The following is a 13,599-nucleotide window of genomic DNA, read 5'->3' as shown; positions in this document are numbered from 1 at the left end:
GGTCAATGGGTGAAGTTCGTCAGGAGTACTGCATAAAAAAAAAAGACGAGTGTGTTGTCGTGGCAGTTGGTGATCAAAGAAATAAAACAAAATAAAATCAATAAATAATAATGTCATAGACTTAAAGTCATACCTTTGAAGTCATAATGCATTGCAAGTGTTATTAGGGAATGTTGTGCTGTGTTTTCAAGCGCTTCAATGTGACAGCGGGTGCTTTCACGGAGATCAAGAGCAGCCGCCGCAGGGGAGGGATACCATGGTAAATAGGTTACCTATTTACCATGGTATCTCTCCCCTGGGTGCGTTGTGTTTTGGTGAGCAGGAAAGCAGCGGGCGGGATGGCGAGCTTGTCCTGCTGCTCCAACACAAGCTACCTTAAGAGCCGGTACGATGCGGTCAATGGGTGAAGTTCGTCAGGAGTACTGCATAAAAAAAAAAACGAGTGTGTTGTCGTGGCAGTTGGTGATCAAAGAAATAAAACAAAATAAAATCAATGAATAATAATCATAGACTTAAAGTCATACCTTTGAAGTCATAATGCATTGCAAGTGTTATTAGGGAATGTTGTGCTGTGTTTTCAAGCGCTTCAATGTGACAGCGGGTGCGTTCACGGAGATCAAGAGCAGCCGCCGCAGGGGAGGGATACCATGGTAAGTAGGTTACCTATTTACCATGGTATCTCTCCCCTGGGTGCGTTGTGTTTTGGTGAGCAGGAAAGCAGCGGGCGGAATGGCGAGCTTGTCCTGCTGCTCCAACACAAGCTACCTTAAGAGCCGGTACGATGCGGTCAATGGGTGAAGTTCGTCAGGAGTACTGCATAAAAAAAAAAAACGAGTGTGTTGTCGTGGCAGTTGGTGATCAAAGAAATAAAACAAAATAAAATCAATAAATAATAATGTCATAGACTTAAAGTCATACCTTTGAAGTCATAATGCATTGCAAGTGTTATTAGGGAATGTTGTGCTGTGTTTTCAAGCGCTTCAATGTGACAGCGGGTGCGTTCACGGAGATCAAGAGCAGCCGCCGCAGGGGAGGGATACCATGGTAAATAGGTTACCTATTTACCATGGTATCTCTCCCCTGGGTGCGTTGTGTTTTGGTGAGCAGGAAAGCAGCGGGCGGGATGGCGAGCTTGTCCTGCTGCTCCAACACAAGCTACCTTAAGAGCCGGTACGATGCGGTCAATGGGTGAAGTTCGTCAGGAGTACTGCATAAAAAAAAAGACGAGTGTGTTGTCGTGGCAGTTGGTGATCAAAGAAATAAAACAAAATAAAATCAATAAATAATAATGTCATAGACTTAAAGTCATACCTTTGAAGTCATAATGCATTGCAAGTGTTATTAGGGAATGTTGTGCTGTGTTTTCAAGCGCTTCAATGTGACAGCGGGTGCGTTCACGGAGATCAAGAGCAGCCGCCGCAGGGGAGGGATACCATGGTAAATAGGTTACCTATTTACCATGGTATCTCTCCCCTGGGTGCGTTGTGTTTTGGTGAGCAGGAAAGCAGCGGGCGGGATGGCGAGCTTGTCCTGCTGCTCCAACACAAGCTACCTTAAGAGCCGGTACGATGCGGTCAATGGGTGAAGTTCGTCAGGAGTACTGCATAAAAAAAAAAAACGAGTGTGTTGTCGTGGCAGTTGGTGATCAAAGAAATAAAACAAAATAAAATCAATAAATAATAATGTCATAGACTTAAAGTCATACCTTTGAAGTCATAATGCATTGCAAGTGTTATTAGGGAATGTTGTGCTGTGTTTTCAAGCGCTTCAATGTGACAGCGGGTGCGTTCACGGAGATCAAGAGCAGCCGCCGCAGGGGAGGGATACCATGGTAAATAGGTTACCTATTTACCATGGTATCTCTCCCCTGGGTGCGTTGTGTTTTGGTGAGCAGGAAAGCAGCGGGCGGGATGGCGAGCTTGTCCTGCTGCTCCAACACAAGCTACCTTAAGAGCCGGTACGATGCGGTCAATGGGTGAAGTTCGTCAGGAGTACTGCATAAAAAAAAAAACGAGTGTGTTGTCGTGGCAGTTGGTGATCAAAGAAATAAAACAAAATAAAATCAATAAATAATAATCATAGACTTAAAGTCATACCTTTGAAGTCATAATGCATTGCAAGTGTTATTAGGGAATGTTGTGCTGTGTTTTCAAGCGCTTCAATGTGACAGCGGGTGCGTTCACGGAGATCAAGAGCAGCCGCCGCAGGGGAGGGATACCATGGTAAGTAGGTTACCTATTTACCATGGTATCTCTCCCCTGGGTGCGTTGTGTTTTGGTGAGCAGGAAAGCAGCGGGCGGAATGGCGAGCTTGTCCTGCTGCTCCAACACAAGCTACCTTAAGAGCCGGTACGATGCGGTCAATGGGTGAAGTTCGTCAGGAGTACTGCATAAAAAAAAAAAACGAGTGTGTTGTCGTGGCAGTTGGTGATCAAAGAAATAAAACAAAATAAAATCAATAAATAATAATGTCATAGACTTAAAGTCATACCTTTGAAGTCATAATGCATTGCAAGTGTTATTAGGGAATGTTGTGCTGTGTTTTCAAGCGCTTCAATGTGACAGCGGGTGCGTTCACGGAGATCAAGAGCAGCCGCCGCAGGGGAGGGATACCATGGTAAATAGGTTACCTATTTACCATGGTATCTCTCCCCTGGGTGCGTTGTGTTTTGGTGAGCAGGAAAGCAGCGGGCGGGATGGCGAGCTTGTCCTGCTGCTCCAACACAAGCTACCTTAAGAGCCGGTACGATGCGGTCAATGGGTGAAGTTCGTCAGGAGTACTGCATAAAAAAAAAGACGAGTGTGTTGTCGTGGCAGTTGGTGATCAAAGAAATAAAACAAAATAAAATCAATAAATAATAATGTCATAGACTTAAAGTCATACCTTTGAAGTCATAATGCATTGCAAGTGTTATTAGGGAATGTTGTGCTGTGTTTTCAAGCGCTTCAATGTGACAGCGGGTGCTTTCACGGAGATCAAGAGCAGCCGCCGCAGGGGAGGGATACCATGGTAAATAGGTTACCTATTTACCATGGTATCTCTCCCCTGGGTGCGTTGTGTTTTGGTGAGCAGGAAAGCAGCGGGCGGGATGGCGAGCTTGTCCTGCTGCTCCAACACAAGCTACCTTAAGAGCCGGTACGATGCGGTCAATGGGTGAAGTTCGTCAGGAGTACTGCATAAAAAAAAAAACGAGTGTGTTGTCGTGGCAGTTGGTGATCAAAGAAATAAAACAAAATAAAATCAATAAATAATAATCATAGACTTAAAGTCATACCTTTGAAGTCATAATGCATTGCAAGTGTTATTAGGGAATGTTGTGCTGTGTTTTCAAGCGCTTCAATGTGACAGCGGGTGCGTTCACGGAGATCAAGAGCAGCCGCCGCAGGGGAGGGATACCATGGTAAGTAGGTTACCTATTTACCATGGTATCTCTCCCCTGGGTGCATTGTGTTTTGGTGAGCAGGAAAGCAGCGGGCGGAATGGCGAGCTTGTCCTGCTGCTCCAACACAAGCTACCTTAAGAGCCGGTACGATGCGGTCAATGGGTGAAGTTCGTCAGGAGTACTGCATAAAAAAAAAAAACGAGTGTGTTGTCGTGGCAGTTGGTGATCAAAGAAATAAAACAAAATAAAATCAATAAATAATAATGTCATAGACTTAAAGTCATACCTTTGAAGTCATAATGCATTGCAAGTGTTATTAGGGAATGTTGTGCTGTGTTTTCAAGCGCTTCAATGTGACAGCGGGTGCGTTCACGGAGATCAAGAGCAGCCGCCGCAGGGGAGGGATACCATGGTAAATAGGTTACCTATTTACCATGGTATCTCTCCCCTGGGTGCGTTGTGTTTTGGTGAGCAGGAAAGCAGCGGGCGGGATGGCGAGCTTGTCCTGCTGCTCCAACACAAGCTACCTTAAGAGCCGGTACGATGCGGTCAATGGGTGAAGTTCGTCAGGAGTACTGCATAAAAAAAAAAAACGAGTGTGTTGTCGTGGCAGTTGGTGATCAAAGAAATAAAACAAAATAAAATCAATAAATAATAATGTCATAGACTTAAAGTCATACCTTTGAAGTCATAATGCATTGCAAGTGTTATTAGGGAATGTTGTGCTGTGTTTTCAAGCGCTTCAATGTGACAGCGGGTGCGTTCACGGAGATCAAGAGCAGCCGCCGCAGGGGAGGGATACCATGGTAAATAGGTTACCTATTTACCATGGTATCTCTCCCCTGGGTGCGTTGTGTTTTGGTGAGCAGGAAAGCAGCGGGCGGGATGGCGAGCTTGTCCTGCTGCTCCAACACAAGCTACCTTAAGAGCCGGTACGATGCGGTCAATGGGTGAAGTTCGTCAGGAGTACTGCATAAAAAAAAAACGAGTGTGTTGTCGTGGCAGTTGGTGATCAAAGAAATAAAACAAAATAAAATCAATAAATAATAATGTCATAGACTTAAAGTCATACCTTTGAAGTCATAATGCATTGCAAGTGTTATTAGGGAATGTTGTCCTGTGTTTTCAAGCGCTTCAATGTGACAGCGGGTGCGTTCACGGAGATCAAGAGCAGCCGCCGCAGGGGAGGGATACCATGGTAAATAGGTTACCTATTTACCATGGTATCTCTCCCCTGGGTGCGTTGTGTTTTGGTGAGCAGGAAAGCAGCGGGCGGGATGGCGAGCTTGTCCTGCTGCTCCAACACAAGCTACCTTAAGAGCCGGTACGATGCGGTCAATGGGTGAAGTTCGTCAGGAGTACTGCATAAAAAAAAAACGAGTGTGTTGTCGTGGCAGTTGGTGATCAAAGAAATAAAACAAAATAAAATCAATAAATAATAATGTCATAGACTTAAAGTCATACCTTTGAAGTCATAATGCATTGCAAGTGTTATTAGGGAATGTTGTCCTGTGTTTTCAAGCGCTTCAATGTGACAGCGGGTGCGTTCACGGAGATCAAGAGCAGCCGCCGCAGGGGAGGGATACCATGGTAAATAGGTTACCTATTTACCATGGTATCTCTCCCCTGGGTGCGTTGTGTTTTGGTGAGCAGGAAAGCAGCGGGCGGGATGGCGAGCTTGTCCTGCTGCTCCAACACAAGCTACCTTAAGAGCCGGTACGATGCGGTCAATGGGTGAAGTTCGTCAGGAGTACTGCATAAAAAAAAAAAAACGAGTGTGTTGTCGTGGCAGTTGGTGATCAAAGAAATAAAACAAAATAAAATCAATAAATAATAATGTCATAGACTTAAAGTCATACCTTTGAAGTCATAATGCATTGCAAGTGTTATTAGGGAATGTTGTGCTGTGTTTTCAAGCGCTTCAATGTGACAGCGGGTGCGTTCACGGAGATCAAGAGCAGCCGGAGATCAAGAGCAGCCGCCGCAGGGGATGGATACCATGGTAAATAGGTTACCTATTTACCATGGTATCTCTCCCCTGGGTGCGTTGTGTTTTGGTGAGCAGGAAAGCAGCGGGCGGGATGGCGAGCTTGTCCTGCTGCTCCAACACAAGCTACCTTAAGAGCCGGTACGATGCGGTCAATGGGTGAAGTTCGTCAGGAGCACTGCATAAAAAAAAAAAAACGAGTGTGTTGTCGTGGCAGTTGGTGATCAAAGAAATAAAACAAAATAAAATCAATAAATAATAATGTCATAGACTTAAAGTCATACCTTTGAAGTCATAATGCATTGCAAGTGTTATTAGGGAATGTTGTGCTGTGTTTTCAAGCGCTTCAATGTGACAGCGGGTGCGTTCACGGAGATCAAGAGCAGCCGCCGCAGGGGAGGGATACCATGGTAAATAGGTTACCTATTTACCATGGTATCTCTCCCCTGGGTGCGTTGTGTTTTGGTGAGCAGGAAAGCAGCGGGCGGGATGGCGAGCTTGTCCTGCTGCTCCAACACAAGCTACCTTAAGAGCCGGTATACCGCTAGCTACCATATAAACCTAGATACAAATGCAGTATACTGGCCAAGGGCGTTGGTTTTGCCCAGAGCCGTAACTAAGCTTTTAGCTACCGGGGCATGCAAATATATATATATATATATATATATATATATATATATATATATATATATATATATATATATATATATATATATATATATATATTAATTATTGTTATTTTTTTTCTTTTTTCTTTTTTTTTTGGATGTTAGGAGTTAGGATGGTATTTACTCGCGCATAGGTTTGAATGTTATTTCCGAATCTCTCCTTTAACATGTCTGAAGGGGACACTGTATTACTTAAAACGTGAATTAACGTCTTAAATCGTGTTAAAAGTGAGCAGTTATCTTGGGATTGCACACCAGGTTCAGACGCAATGATTGGACTTATGTATCCGCAGGCGACCTGAGACTCACCGTTTCAACGGTGTCAGGAGTGCTCAACAGAAAAGAATGCATAGAGAAAAATATTGTATACTGGCCAAGGGGGTTGGTTTTGCCCAGAGCCGTAACTAAGCTTTTAGCTACCGGGGTATGCAATATATATATATATATATATATATATATATATATATATATATATATATATTGCATGCACCTCCGGAATGAAGCAACCGGAGGTGGATGGAAAGACTCCATATCGTAGCTAGCGGGGCATGCAAGACTCCATATCGGAGCTACCGGGGCATGCAATTATATATATATATATATATATATATATATATATATATATATATATATATATATATATATATATATATATATATATATATTATTGTTATTTTTTTTCTTTTTTCTTTTTTCTTTTTTTTTGGATGTTAGGAGTTAGGATGGTATTTACTCGCGCATAGTTTTGTATGTTATTTCCGAATTTCTCCTTTAACATGTCTGAAGGGGACACTGTATTACTTAAAACGTGAATTAACGTATTAAAACGTGTTAACTGTGAGCAGTTACCTTGGGATTACACACCAGGTTCAGACGCATTGATTGGACTAATATATCCGCAGGCGACCTAAGACTCACCGTTTCAACGGTGTCAGTAGTGCTCAACAGAAAATAATGCATACAGAAAAATATTGTATACTGGCCATGGGCTTTGGTTTTGCCCAGCGCCGTAACTAAGCATTTAGCTACCGGGGCATGCAAATATATATATTTGTGGCACACTCTACAACCCGGTTTCTCAGAGACGTCGGATTCAGCGGCGAAGAGTTGCGTCGCACAGTGAAGAACTTATCTGAAGCAGCAGAGAGGAAGGAGCAGCAACTGGCTGTGGTTGAGACGGAAAGATTCTGGCTGGGGATCCCAAGCACAATAGAAAGAAAGAAATGCTGATGTACAGGTAAGTAAGCTGGGCTGAGTTGAGTGGGGGACGGAGGGGTGTCATGCTGGGACGCCAGAATCACCGTCGAGCCCTCTTGAAGTGTCGTGGGCTAGTCGGCGAAACACTGAGGGTGGAAGGTGCCCACTTGAAAACCCCAGAGATGTACCCTACTTAGCTCAATCCAGACGGTTGTCATGCTGATGCGCTGGGGAGGCCGCACTTTGGTTGATCCCCGGAGCCAGCATCGCAGCCGTCGTGTGTGCTGATGCGCCAGGGAGGCAAAATAAGCTGATCCCTGGAGCCAGCATTACACTTCAGCCATTAACACCAGACAGAAGGAAACGTAAATGGATGGAGACACATATGGATCACATTAGTTTACTGTAAAGCTACGTCTTAGTTGGTGCTTATCTTGGCGAGAGCCGAGTTCAAATCAGCATGAAGTTTTAACATCTACTCTTGTGTAATGGAAATCATATATATATATATATATATATATATATATATATATATATATATATATATATATATATATATATATATATATAAATTGCATGGACCTCCGGAATGAAGCAACCGGAGGTGGATGGAAAGACTCAATATTGCAGCTACCGGGGCATGCAAGTCTCCATATCGTAGATACCGGGGCATGCAATTATATATATATATATATATATATATATATATATATATATATATATATATATATATATGATGGAGAGGCATATTCCCATTCCCTTAATAGTTAGGATGGTATTTACTCGCGCATACACTCTAAATCTGGGGTTGATACTGTGGAGGAAGCTTTTAAGGTGCTTCGAAGAACCTTTTTACTAGGGTTCCATGAGGAACCTTACAAATAAGGATCTTTTAAGAACCTCAAGGTTCTACTTGGAACCTTTTATGTTTATTTACAAACTTACATGCATAATATTATATATATATATATATATATATATATATATATATAATATGCGTGTCTGCATAATTTGTCTGGTTAAATAACATGCTAGGAATTACTGGTTTGCAATATCAATAAAAACAAAGAAATACTTTTTATAGAAACCCTTTATTACGGGTAGAGCAATAAAATAAATAAATACAGTATAGGAGTTATACTTTTAATTATAACACATAAATGCATACAAATAAAACAGTCTGTATATGTTTCATTACCCTTAGAATAACAAATACACAAATAAGTGAAAGGCTGACAACATTTCTTGACAGGTAGATATATAAATATATTAATTATAACTAATCATAATATATTATCCATAATGTTATTAATTTAATTACAAACAAAACAAGCAAAAACCTAACTTTAGTCACAAGTATTTTATAAAACAAGTATTATAAAAAATATTAACACATTTATTTTTATTTATTTATTTATTGCATTTATATAGCGCTTTTTATACAAAAGTATCGCAAAGCACTGTATAGTACATAGCAGGAAAAAAATCACAATCCGTTTGTATAGCAAGTCACACATATAACTGCTACACTCAGCCCATTTAAATACAGATTTAAACAGTATACACAATACAAAAGCACCAATTTTAAAGTTACATTAAAACCCACTAAGATAAGCGAGCCATTTTATAAAAGTGTGTTTTTAGTCTTGACTTGAAAACTGTAATGGACCCAGATTTCCTGATAAACGAAGGCTGAGCATTCCAGAAAAAAGCCCTGCCTCCCGTGTTGTTTTGTTGACCCTAGGAATAACCAGCAGCCCCACATCCTGTGATTTCAGAGTGTGGTTTGGAAGATACGGTGTCAGTAACTCCTGTAAATAATGAGGCGCTAATCCATTCAGGGCCTTATAAGTTAACAGCAAAATCACCATTTAAAAAAGTACATTACAATAATCAATTCTAGATGAAACAAAGACATGTATTATTCTCTCGGCATCAGATACAGAAATAATTAGAACATAAGAAGGTTGTTTCTTTTATTATTTATTTCTTATTTCTGTTTGTTGTTAGTAGCTTATTGATCCCAGAATCTCATCAAGCAGCTTCTTGAAGAATCCCAGGATGTCAGCTTCAACAACATTATTGGGGAGTTGGTCTAAGTTTGGCTATATTTCTCAAATGGTAAAAATATACTTTAGTAACTTCCCTAGTATGAGTCTAAAATGATAGATCAGACTCAAAGATTACCCTCAAACTCTTAATTTCGACTTTAAATTTTGATGAGAGACTGCAAGGGTCGTGCTCATGTAATCCTACATTTCCTTTTAGTTGGTTCTGTGAGCCCACTAGCATAACCTCTGTTTTATCTCAATTCAACATTAGGAGATTCTGTGACATCCAATGCTTGATGTCTGTAAGGCAAGTAGCTAATAACACCCAGGCAGAAGAATGTCCTTGCTTTAGGGACAGATAACAGGTGGTTATCATCAGCATAGCTGTATACAACTGTAAGTTGCCCTGGGTAAGGGTGTCTGCTCAAAAGAAAAAAAAAAAAAAATAGTAATCCCTGAGCCTGTGGTTATTATAGCAGAACCAACACCCTTATTGCTTTCCCGACCTGGCGCCTGACAAAAGAAAGTTTACTATTCCCACTATACTAGGTGGAGTTTTCTGATCTTTTTGGAGTACCCAAAATACATTTCTCAATATAATATTAGGCTGTTTTTTCTCTGTGGGTATTTGATATTGTACACAAAATACAAGGAAAAAAGAAGCCCAAATCTCTGGGTGAGGGCCTCAGGTTATTATTATTTGTTTATTTAGCAGACACCTTTATCCAAGGCTTACAGAGACTAGGGAGTGTGAACTATGCATCAGCTGCAGAGTCACTTACAATTATGTCTCACCCGAAAGACGGAGCACAAGGAGGTTAAGTGGCTTGCTCAAGGTCACACAATGAGTCAGTTTGCTGAGGTGGGATTTGAACCGTGGACTTCCTGGTTACGAACCCTTTTCTTTAACCACTGGACCACACAGCCTCCTCAGCAAGTAAATGTTGTCCATTCATTCTCAGACCAATTTTTGTATCAAGATGGAAGGGGTTTCCCCAGATAATGACAGGTGTGGGAGTTGTAGGGTCCTTAAAAAATAAAAAATAAAAAAATAAAAAACAGAAAAATAAATCACTTACACTGTATTTTAAAAATAAAATGCTGACGCAGCATCTTACGTTATATTGTGATCATCTTTATTTGCATATTCCCATTCCCTTAATTCTTCAATTTCAACACCATCCCTCTCCCCTGATGTAATAATTTATAGCTGTTAGTTTTTAATACTTTTCATGTATTGTATTTGATGCCATGGGCTAGAAGAATTGGAGGTAATTCTATTTATAAATTCACTGTTTGGCAACAGCAGTTCAAAAAAAATATATATATATATATATTCCGAATGTTTTCGTTAGAGACAAAAATCCAAAGTTTTTAATACAGGTGATTTATTTATTTACTTATTTATTTATTAATTAATCATTTTCAGCATCTTTAAACAGCTTGTTCAGTGGTAACCACGCACTGGATACTGAAGTAAACTGCAGCTACGTTCCAGCATGAATGAGACACGGACAGTGCGCCACGTTCAACCTTGACCTCTGTACACCAGAAGCAGTTTAAAGTAGATTTATGTACATTTAAAGCAACATTGTCTTTGTTCATGATGATATATGATAAGTGTATTAGTTTGGTTCTCAAACAAACAAACAAAAAAATCCTTGCATGTTTTTTGCCCCGTGTAAAACCAAATATTCTCTGACAGCATATAGACAGTACGTGTTTTCCGCAGCAAACAGATTCTTACGGTCTCTGTTCATGATGACAAAGAGTTTAACTGAGTGCATTGTTTCGATATGTTTGATTGGTCTCGCAGCAGTATGGGTAAAAATAGACTGAATGGCCTTGCCCTGCTAATATGTGCGGACATGTCCCAGGAGGAAGTGTTACAGCGTTTCGATAGATCAGGCCATAGGAGGATTAGCAAACCCTGATTTAAAGTAAAGTCTTCTAAATCAGTTTTTAATTGTGGCATCATACAGTCTCAGCAGTCCGATCAGTCTTAGCATTAGTATCAGCAATCTTACCAGTCCCAGCAGTGTCAGCACCGGTCTTACCAGTTTCAGCACCAGTCTTACCAGTCCCAGCAGTAGCAGCACCAGTCCCAGCAGTGGCAGCACCAGTCTTACCAGTCCCAGCAGTGGCAGCACCAGTCTTACCAGTCCCAGCAGCACCAGTCTTACCAGTTTCAGCAGTAGCAGCACCAGTCTTACCAGTCCCAGCAGTAGCAGAACCACTTACCAGTCCCAGCAGCACCAGTCTTACCAGTTCCAGCAGTAGCAGCACCAGTCTTACCAGTTCCAGCAGTAGCAGCACCAGTCTTGCCAGTTCCAGCAGTAGGAGCACCAGTCTTACCAGTTCCAGCAGTAGCAGCACCAGTCCTGCCAGTCCCAGCAGTGTCAGCATCAGTTCCAGAAGTAGCAGCACCAGTCTTACCAGCTCCAGTTGTAGCATCAGTGTCATCAGTGTCAGCATTAACTTCAATAGCAGTGAACCAAACGCATGTCTCTCAATGAAGGTATAAACCCATCTACGTGTTCATATCTATAACTTCTATTCTTCTTGTCCTTTAAATATCACATATTTCTAACAGTGTGAATAGGGTAATTTTAGGAATTTGTTGTATCGCTTTGCAGTTTGCATTAATAGTCTCCAGGCTTTAAAATATGATATATTTCACCTTCGTAACATGAACAGGATATGCACAGGGTTTTGGTTTTTTTTTTAGACAAAAATTTGATTTTTGCCTCAGTAAAAATCTATTCCTAGCTAAGCCCCTGGTAACATTAAACTGGTAAGATGGACCATGTCTAGGCAAAATGATCACATGCTTGACATGATAAAACAAGCCCCACCTTGCCCAGACTTAGAGCCAAAGGATTGTATGAACATGTGCCCATACTCACCTTGTCAAGCAAAAGGATCAGCTGTTTAATATCATACAGCATAATGCATCTTGACCAAACAACATGGTCAATAAAGTCTGCTATGTGAGCCAATTTATATATATATATATATATATATATATATATATATTTCTCTACAGCAGTTGAATTGACAGTAGAAAGTTATTTAAAATAGTTTTTGAAAGAAAATCTTTTTTTCATGAAAGAATATTTGTCTGTTAGTTAAAAGGACGGCTTGAAATTGTGTTTAGTTTTTCCTGAAGCTTACAGTACTCCCGAAAACATTTGTGGATCACTCACTTTTTTCCTTTGCACTTTAAGATATATGCTGTTTGTTGGCAACTGAAACTGCCCCTCCTCTAAAGTGATCAGATTGATTAGAGGTACAGTACTTGTGTCTCCCAATACCAATGCATCAAATTAACTTCATATGCAGAATTACATAAGCTTTTCTCGGCAGCCAAATGTTTATGTTTATAATGTTGTGTGCGAGCAGGAAGGCGTGGTCACTGGACTGCATGTGTGTGCGCGCTTTGTGATTTGGGATTTGGTGTTTAATGTTATGTTAATGTTCTGTTGTTAGGCACACTGGACCTGCAATGCGGTGTAGCCTACATCCTAGCCCGCGAAAGAACGCTTACTCAACTGTTCAAGTGATGCGCACCATTTCAGACGCTGTCATATATTGACACCGTAAACTACAATACTTAATGCTTTGTCACACAATTACCAGGAATTATTATTCAGTACTGTATTTTAACGTTGTTTTTTTATTTTATTTACAGTAGTACTAAAATAAAATTGTTTTCAGTTTGCATGAGTGACAAATTATATTAAACACCATGGTTTTAAAAGAACGTCGTTAAAAAAAGTCTCATTTAGTCAAGAGAAAAAGATACAGTAATTTGTGTTTTATTATTTTCGTACCAGAACCGCCCGATAAATCGTAGCAGTGAAGCAAATCATATATTTACCTCATACTTAATACTCACGTATCCTAGAAATCGTCATTAAACAATAGACTTAATGAAACATTTTACGTCAGAAAGTTCCCAGAAGTATCATTACCTTTTTCCTCTCTCAGTTCAGGCCAATTGATTATCGTCATCAGGTTTAGTAAAAAAAAAAAAAAAAAAAAAATTACCTCAGAAATTCTATCATTGACCCGCATCATTAACAAAAGCAAAATAACCTTTTTTTATTTTACTCGTGGATGTTGTAGAGCTGTCTGTACGTCTTTAGTTTATATTTTTTTCATTCATGCACACAAATAAAGATAATTAGCGTTATTAAAAGGTTTTACTCACCTCTCAGTGAAGAAAGCTCTCCCGCCTGTGAAGAAACGTTGAACACCTGCCTCGCGCTGTGGGTTGCGATGGCAGCTGATTGGTTGAGAGGGCAACCGCTG

The sequence above is a fragment of the Acipenser ruthenus genome, chromosome 3, assembly GCF_902713425.1.
Source record: "Acipenser ruthenus chromosome 3, fAciRut3.2 maternal haplotype, whole genome shotgun sequence".
Taxonomy (NCBI): Eukaryota; Metazoa; Chordata; class Actinopteri; order Acipenseriformes; family Acipenseridae; genus Acipenser; species Acipenser ruthenus.
This window is presented reverse-complemented; position numbering follows the sequence as displayed.